Genomic DNA, 9774 nt, shown 5'->3' with positions numbered 1-9774 from the left:
CCTGAGGCTTTTAGAACAGGATACAGTGTGCAAACTGGGGAATGAAAACCTTTCCAGTGCAATATTTAAAAGTCCCATTATATCTGATGAAATCTGTGCACTATCACTTTGCCAGCTCTGCTCAGCAATACAGAACATATCCACTTGATGGCACCAAATTTTATTTTTTTTTAAACCTCAAATCAAAACAATTATCTAACAAAAGAGATACTGAATCACAAGGAGATGATCAGGGAAAGATAATCAAAAACATTTTTGATATGTTCATACTTTTATGAGATATTTCTTTTCTAAAAAGTGTGCGTTGTTTATAAGGTATGAAGTGAGTTTGTTATAGTGGCTTTGCCTCATCTCTTTGACCGTGACACGTATTCATTTGAACTGCCTTTTTTTGTCTTTACTCTATTCAGCAAAGTAAAGTTTGTGTTATCAGATTGTTGCAAAAGTCAGCTCCCGAATGTGGATGAATCATGCATTTTAGGACAAATTTTAGTTCTAATGCCATGTTTGAAACTCATTTGCTTGTCTTAAAAATGAAAGACATCATTATAGATTATAGCAAAATAAAAGGCAAATTTTTTGAGAGCTGAATATCAATTGAGTCTTATCCTTATTTATGTGTTGCTTATTAGAGATAATTACTGACTAGTAATTTTCCAGTAGCCTTACCTAGTTTAAAAACAATTTAATTAAACCTTGCTTGTTCATCCTACTAACATATTAAAAGTGTGAACAAGCAAAAATGTAGTTTCTATGTTGTCCAGTTGTTGGAACTTTCATGAGTGTTAGAAAATGGTTGGCATGATGTACAATGTACCAGATAATAGATTATGTACTAGATAATATTAGATTACAGTAAATATCCGTTTATTGTTTCTCATCTCATCTTTCAACAATAAGGCATGTACAGCAAGGCTGAGCCCTATGTCTGTGCTGTACCTGCATGGGGGAAGGAGGAAGACTGGGTTCATGACTAAGCCTACCAGATAGTACAGAAACACAAATGATGTGCAAGAACCATTTGCTGAGTTTCTGCAACTGCCAACTAGCATTTTAGCCATGTATAATGAGATCTGTCATATTTCTGACAGTAAAACAAAGGATACAGTGCAGCATTAGGATTTGGAAGGACTGGGAGGAGTCTCGGACAGAAAAAGGTTTGGGAGGCAGAGACAGAGCCTACTACGATGTTCCCATCCAAAAGTGGATACCAGGTAAGGGTTTATAAGGCGAAGGGTGATGCCAGAGGTCTTCTGCCACATACTATTTTTTCTGGGACTTGGATGAGTAGAATGTGCAATGCACGTTCTGTACAGATGTTCTGCAGTTGTGCAGTAATGCACATAGGTTGTGCTGCATTTATTGCGCAGCTGCAGATCAGCTGTTTAATATGTGCAAAGTTAGGCTGCCGTTTTCCAGATACATCAGGATTACTGTGGGCTCATTACTGAGCTGCTCTGTGCATGCACATGCACACTCAGAAGTCCAGATATTGTGCAGCTTAATTGAAGCTACCGTTACTGCCATAACCAGGCTGCTAGATGTCCAAATCCCTCAGCCAATTCCCAGGAAAGAGGACTTGTTGAGATTTGTGAAAGCCCAGGTTTAGATTACCCTTGTCCAGAAATCACCTCCCCTTCTGCCACCTGCCCTCAAGGTCTAAACTCTTCCCAATCCATTTCTCAGTTTAAGCCTGAGAAAGACTCAAGTCTCTCTTTAGCGGTTCTCACCTCTAAAGACTCCTCTGGCCTCATAATTTTAAAGACATATCCCATACAACCTGTTTGTCTACCTCCAGTTCACAAGTCTATGATGAGACAGATTTCTTATCTTCTTCAGAAGTATCTTTCACCTTCCAAACTAACTTCCACAAGATTTCTCTCTCCTCTGTGTGAAAGCCACCTGCTTGCTCAGTCCTGGTCCTGCCCAGAAAGATTTTCACACATTCTTAGCTCTGTTTGAGACCTAACCTTGTGCTCCAAAACCTTTCTTTTAGGATGTGAACACTTTATGTAGCTAGGGTTCTTGGATCAGGGACTGAACTCAGCCAGTTCATTGTCTCATAGGCTGACCTTCCTCCTTAGAAGAACAGCATGGAAGAAAGCTCAGTCTTGCAAACACAGATTTTATTTCCCCCCTCCCCTATTTTAACTACTTTCAGGTGAGTAATTATATATCTTGACAACCTACCTATCAATGCTCTTGTGTTTTAGCACTCAGTTAAGCTTCAACCTACTGCTGTTCCATACAAATTGTTCCCTTATTTTTATTACTGAAAATTATTTTAAATTATAAGTAGTCGTGAAACAAAGATAAAAGATGCATGCCAGCATCAAATAATTCTACAAGCATCTGATTCATATACACTTTTGATTATTTTTTTGTGTCACCCTGACTTTATATGTAATTACGACTAATGTTAAGAGGTTGTTATGAAATTAATGTCTCTATGCTTAGGTTCCACAATTTAGTGACAAGGCCCGTAGTATTTGCCAGAGCAGGTCTGAGAAGCTAGTTCTTCCTTCTTATCTACAGAGAAGGGGAAACGAGTAAAGAAAAACTTTGCAAAAAAGATAGGAGTGACAAAGTTGGTGGTTGAAAGGTCTTGTCTAAAGAGCCAAAGGAAAGGCTGGCCTATCATGTTCCCGAAAAAGTTTACCTGGGGTGCCCAGACTCATGGGTCTGAAGAGATGGTGACCTTCCCCTTGTCAGAGAGCCTAGCGATCACTCATCCTGGAAACAGCGAAGGGTCATATTTCAGTGAAGGAGAACAGAAAACTAATGCCCAGCAAAAATGTCAGAAGTACTAATAGAGTGCTGCAGAGCAGTTAGGTTAAAGAAGTATAATGGGACATGGGCCCAATGAACTCTGTTTCAACCAAGTAGTCAGGCAGCCTGGGGTGAGAGCAGATGTAGGGGACCTTCACAGAGCTTTCGTACACGCTTTATTTCACATTTGGGTGAAAATCAGTAAGCCACTCATTAAAGGTTCCAAGAATAATCGTTAGCAATGCAAATGGGTCCAAATAATTTCACATTAAGGACAATTTTTTTAAATAATTCTTTTTAAAAAAAAGGTATAAGACAATAATTTGACCCTATTTGCTCTTAATTTGCTCTCCTTTTGTTGGCTTAGCTGAGAAGGTGCAATGTTTTATTTAGCTTGTATTAATGCCTTTATTTATATATATATATTTATATATATATATATTTATATTTATAATTATATTTATATTTATATATAAAGAAAGCCAATGTCACGCCAGTCTTCAAAAAGGGCAAGAAGGAGGAGCCAGGAAACTACAGGCCTGTCAGCCTCACCTCCATCCCTGGAAAGGTGATGGAACAGCTCCTCCTGGAGGTCATCACTAAGCATCTGGAGGACAAGAAGGTGATCAGGAGTAGTCAGCATGGATTCACCAAAGGGAAATCATGCTTGACCAACCTGATAGCCTTCTATGGTGGAATGACTGGCTGGGTAGATGAGGGCAGAGCAGTGGATGTTGTCTGCCTGGACTTCAGCAAGGCTTTTGACACTCTCTCCCATCACATCCTCCTAGGTAAGCTCAGGAAGTGTGGGCTAGATGAGTGGATGGTGAGGTGGATCGAGAACTGGCTGGATGGCCGAGCTCAGAGGGTTGTGGTGAATGGCGCAGAGTCAAGTTGGAGGCCTGTGGCTAGTGGTGTCCCCCAGGGGTCAGTCCTGGGTCCAGTCTTGTTCAATGTATTCCTCAATGACCTGGAGGAAGGGACAGAGTGCACCCTCAGCAAGTTTGCTGATGATACTAAACTGGGGGGAGAGGCTAACACACCAGAAGGCTGTGCTGCCATTCCGAGGGACCTGGACAGGCTGGAGAGGTGGGCGGAGAGGAACCTCCTGAAGTTCAACAAAGGCCAGTGCAAGGTCCTGCACCTAGGCAGGAATAATCCCATGCACCAGGACAGGCTGGGGGTTGACCTGTTGGAAAGTAGCTCTGCCGAGAAGGACCTGGGAGTGCTGGTGGACAACAAGTTAAACATGAGCCAGCAGTGTGCCCTTGTGGCCAAGAAGGCCAATGGGATCCTGGGGTGCATTAGGCAGAGTGTTGCCAGCAGGACGAGGGAGGTGATCCTGCCCCTCTACTCAGCCCTGGTGAGGCCTCCCCTGGAGTACTGCGTCCAGTTCTGGGCTCCCCAGTACAAGAGAGACATGGCACTCCTGGAGAGAGTCCAGCGGAGGGCTACAAAGATGATTAGAGGGCTGGAGCACCTCTCCCATGAGGAAAGACTTCAAGAGCTGGGCCTGTTCAGCCTGGAGAAGAGAAGACTGAGAGGGGATCTCATAAATGTGTATAAGTATGTGAGGGGGGAGTGTCAAGAGGATGAGGCCAGCCTCTTCTCCGTGGTGCCCAGCAACAGGACAAGAGGCAATGGGCAGAAACTGAAGCACAGGAAGTTCCATCTGAACCTGAGAAAAAACTTCTTCACTGTGAGGGTGACAGAGCATTGGAACAGGTTGCCCAGAGAGGTGGTGGAATCTCCTTCGCTGGAGATATTCAAAACCTGTCTGGATGTGATCCTGGGCAATATGCTCTAGGTGACCCTGCTTGAGCAGGGAGGTTGGACTAGATGATCTCCAGAGGTCCCTTCCAACCTAAACGATTCTGTGATTCTGTGATTTATGGTAAACTCTGGCTGGCTAATGCTGCTTTTTTGCCATAAAATCACCATCAATTTTAATACACTGTGATTTTTGCCTCAGAGCTAACCCAAAGCAATTTGATTAGGGGACTGGAGCATCTCTCCTATGAAGAAAGGCTGCGAGAGCTGGCCTGTTCAGCCTGGAGAAGAGGAGACTGAGAGGCGATCTCATCAACGTGTATAAGTATCTGAAGGGGGAGGGTCAAGAGGATGAGGCCAGTCTCTTCTCTGTGGTGCCCAGCTACAGGACAAGAGGCAACGGGCACAAACTGAAACACAGGAAGTTCCATCTAAACCTGAGAATAAACTTCTTGACAGTGAGGGTAACTGAGCATTGGAACAGGTTGCCCAGAGAGGTGGTGGAGTCTCCTTCACTGGAGATATTCAAAACCCGCCTGGACGTGATCCTGGGAAACGTGCTCTAGAGGACCCTGCTTGAGCAGGGAGGTTGGACTAGATGATCTCCAGAGGTCCCTTCCAACCTCAACCATTCTGTGATTCTGTGATTACACCATGAATGCAGTCTACCAACTTTAACTTCCCTCCTCATTGAGCCACATGAAATTACATATCTGTGAGGGTGTTAACACCAAATATCAGGACAGCACTAAATCATCTAAATTATATTTCATTTTTCTACCTTCATTTTATATAAATGTATTAGGTATACCTAGGATAAGTCATTAGAGAGCCATTCCACAACATGCAGTTTGGCTGTAAGATACTACTTCGCTCACTTTTTGTATAAGAGCATTTCTGTCATGGTTTTGGTAGCCATGCTTGAATCAAGGTGCAAGTTTTCAGAGGCATGTGGTTTGTGCCATTTTGCATCCAAATTAATTATAAGGGAAAAGCTCAGGCTTAACCCAGCTCCCCAGTATATTTTCCCTTTTCCAGCTGAAAACCAGTTAACCCTCTCCAACGTGGGTGCAGAAGATGTCCAGTACATGGGCAGTATGGATGATCCGTGAGTTTGTGCTCCAGTAAGAGTTTAAGCCCTGAAATAACATGACAGAGTAGTCATAAGTGAAGGTACAAGTCTTCATACCTAAACTGATGTTTATTAACAGGCTTTTCAGTGGATCCATCCGCAGTTCTTCATTGCTGTAAGCAGTTTAACCAAGACGATAAAGTATAAGAAGAAATAAATTAACTGGCTGTGGCTTTTATAAGACTAATGTCAGAAATGTGTTCTGTAAGGACTTTACAAAACAGAAACCACTGAAGAGAGGTGAATAAAGTGGAAGGAGTTAATGGTGTTAATCTGTGCACGGTTTGAAGCAGCTAAGTGGTCTGCAATCCAGGAAGCTGTTCATTTCGGAATAATATTGGGGGAAAAGGCTGAGTTATCAACAGAGCAAGCTTCTCAAATGGCAAGCTTGCTGAAGCAGAGAGGAAAAATCCAGATAGGCTGTTCATGCTATTTGAGACTGATTGTTTCCTCAAAAGAAAAAAAAAGGCAAACAAACAAAAAACCCTATATAAAAAGAAGTATTTTCTATTAGAAAAAATGGAGACCCACAGAGGCAACTCATAACCCATTTATAACTATTACTTGTTATTATCTTATATTAGCATACAAGATAGTTACTTCTCTGATAAAGATAACATGATGATGGATCACAACAGGAAGAAATTCAGAATAAACAGAACCTAAATCACTAACAGAGGGTAACTTAACATTAGAAAAAAACATTAGAAAGCCGGAGCAAGCTATTCAAAAGAGCAGACACAGAACTCTCCACTAGCATCAGTGATAATGTACCCATAATAAAACATAAAGGTATGACTAGCAAGTAATTACATACATACACATACACACACAACAGTATGGCATCAGCCACTGCAGCCTTAAAACATAAACATGTAGCAAAGGCAAAGATATAATAAGATTTTAATAGATGTGGATTGTATTATGCAGGAAAAGGAATGTATAGCACTAGGGAAGCTATGTACAAAGTAACAGAAAGCAGAGCGTTTTATATGAACATCCCACACAGACGAACGGAAAAAAAACACAGGTCATACAGGGCATGCAACTGAAGAACATCTCCAAGAAGAGTAGTGTAGCAACAGTGACACTGTGTTCCTTTTGGCTGCTATACAAATTAAGAACTGCATTGCGGTAAAGCATATCTAAATATCAGAAGATGTTTAGAAGAAGAAACATTTAGGACTCTTTAAATGGATACTGTGAAGCAAATAAACTGCATCTCTTGAGAAAGAAGATAGACAAATATAGCCCATAACACAAGGCTGTAGTTTCTTGGGAAAGAATGATTAAAAGGATATACAGCACAGGAGGTGTAGAAATGCAATACTGAGAAGGCAGCTAAAGGAAATGCAATGATGTCCAGTTTTCCATGCTAGAGGACAAGCCTGCAAAAGTAGCACATGAAGGCTGATATGTTTGCTGAAAGTTCTAATTGTAATGCAATCTATAAAAGGACATCTCACCATTGAGGAAATGAACAAAATATTTACTGAAAAGAAATGGTATTGATGGTATTAAGTAGAATAGTTAGACATGGTGTTCCTGAAAACTGTCCGTTTTCTGAAGGATTCATCATATATTGGTAGAGTTAGATAACTAATGCATGTGGCCATGATCCTTCCAGAAAGGCACAGGGAAGGTGTGATTCAGCTAACTTAGTGTTGGATGCTTACAGCTATAGGTATAGCTCCAAGCTGATTATCAGAACTCCTTCTACAGTCCATGAAAAAAAACAGGCACCTCTAAAGTACAGTCCATGCAGCCAGTTTTAGAGAAGACGAATCATGCTCTAGAAATGCTTGTTTTTCTCTACTGACTGTAAGGGGAGTCTGGATCAGTAGAATACTGGTAGAAAGTTACATTGTGAACATCTATTAGGGAACATTAATTTCACAGGAAGCATCAAAAATATTGCTTTCCAATTATTTGCTCTGTGTTTGCTGGACATAATTCCTGAGAAAAAGGAATATATATTAAAGTCTTGTTTGTAACAGTTGTTTAGTTACACTCTTTTTTAGGTATGTTTCCTTTGCCCTGAGCAGTCTGACCCAAAACAATATGTTAAGTCAAACTCATGATTTTTACGGAATCAGTGACACTAAATTCTAGGTAGTGGTGATATTGTGAATGCTGAAAAATATATTTAACAATTTTTTAAATGCTGCTTCAGACCTATGCCCCATGTTCCACTACACCAAACAGCACCAAATACATGGTCCCAAGTTTGAGTGGACCATACGGTTGAAGAAGCCCTAGCAGCTGGGTTGTTTTCAATCCGCTCCACTCCTCAGCACTCCTCAGATAATAAGGGAGCACACTGCTGGCTTGGACATACTCTATATTCCCAGCATAGATTTTCCAGCACTTCCATGGAAACATCACGTGAATTACACAAACACAAACAAACATACTCAACAGTGGCCTCTGTATCAGTAAATAAAACATGCCCAGGACTATTCACAGGCATTTGATCTAGTTGGCACAAACTAACCTTTGGCTATATTATTAAACTTTCTTACTCTCAAAAAATTAGTTTAGCCACATTCAGACTGCCCAGCTGGAATTGTCTCTGGCTAATACGAATCCCTTAATCATGCCTGGGAATTGTTTGGGTCAGCCCATGACAGTGACTGTACTAACAATGTGATAGAATGGACAACCCAGTTTCAGTGCCCAAGAATGTTCCCTGGCACTATCAACTATTTTGGATGCAGCCAGTATATCCAGCAATATATACGGCAAGGACAGGATCCATAGAGAGCTTTGAATTTCCTGAAGTTGAGTCTATTCCTCCACGATCATTTTACTTACGAACAGTTTCCATTCAATGTTCTATTGAATAGGACTTCATGCAGCCTAACTGCCTATGTGCTGGCTTCCCTGACAAAATCATGGATTCAGACTGCGAAGTTTAGTAGAACATGGGTACCTGCCTTCTAGAGGAATTCACAAAGCCCCAGATGCAAGTCAAGGTTATAGTTTCAGGTTTAGATAGGTATACATATTTTTTCCTCTCTGTTTGCATGTGTAAGTGTGAGTGTGAGTGCGGTGGGGGGAGGAGGGGATTAAGTCTCTTACTGAGAGTGAAGAATTACTTATGCAAAAAGAAATTATGGGAAAGCAAGTTACTAATCTTGGGTTTTCCCCGAGCTCTCACTGAATTTCAACCGTTTGCTTTCAATTACCAGCCACAGAAAACAATTGCTTAAATCTCTGCCCGTCACAGCTGAATCATCAAGCAAAGAATTAATTCAATTGGATTTCACAGAGATGACAGGATCTGTCAGTGACTTTAACAATGAAGATTTTCTCCTACGTCTGCTTTTACTTGCCAAGTTTCTTTGTGTTTGGCTACAGTCTTAGACTTGATCAGTATAATTCCAATGCAAAAACCTAACTTGGACTGTTTCTTAGGTGAAGGGAGTGTTCTGCTATGTATTATAGGGTTTTATAGCCAGAACAGGTGCTCTAGTTACCCACTGAGCCACTGAGAGGAGTATACCCCTTTTAATTAAAAGACTATATAATTCAGGGATATCTTGTTATGACCCACTTTTGTCTTTAATATGGTAAAATATAAGATCATGGCATTTGTAGTCAGATTTGGATTAAAAAACCCACAGTTCTGAGTTCCATCTGTCTTCCTTGACAACAAGTTCCTTCACTGGTGTGAAGAAGATTCAGGACAGGATAGCCAATAACAGAATCCATTCCCAGCTAATAGATGAATAAATCAAATCCTTACATATTTTGTTATGACAAATATCAGCAAAATCTCCTGGTCTGGGGAAACAAAGAAATAAAGCAAACTGGGAACTGATACTCCCTCAAAAGCTCAGCCTTGACTGTGCAAATCAAAAAGTCTCAATGTTGAAGGATCTATCCTTGGAGAGTTCAAATAAAAGTAGAACTGGATTCAGGGTGAATCTAATTACAGGTGATTTGATGTAGCCATCAAGTCATATTTGAAGCCTATTTCCTTTTACTGGAGAAACATATACAATATATAACAAGAAAATTAGCAATGCCTTTACACCACTATTAGCGTTAAAAGCTGATGAACTATAAAAGCAGTAGTTAGGGTTTTGTTTTTCTGATTG

This window comes from Struthio camelus, chromosome 1 (assembly GCF_040807025.1).
Source record: "Struthio camelus isolate bStrCam1 chromosome 1, bStrCam1.hap1, whole genome shotgun sequence".
Taxonomy (NCBI): Eukaryota; Metazoa; Chordata; class Aves; order Struthioniformes; family Struthionidae; genus Struthio; species Struthio camelus.
The sequence above is the reverse complement of the archived record's forward strand: the minus strand, read 5'-3'. Positions refer to the sequence as shown.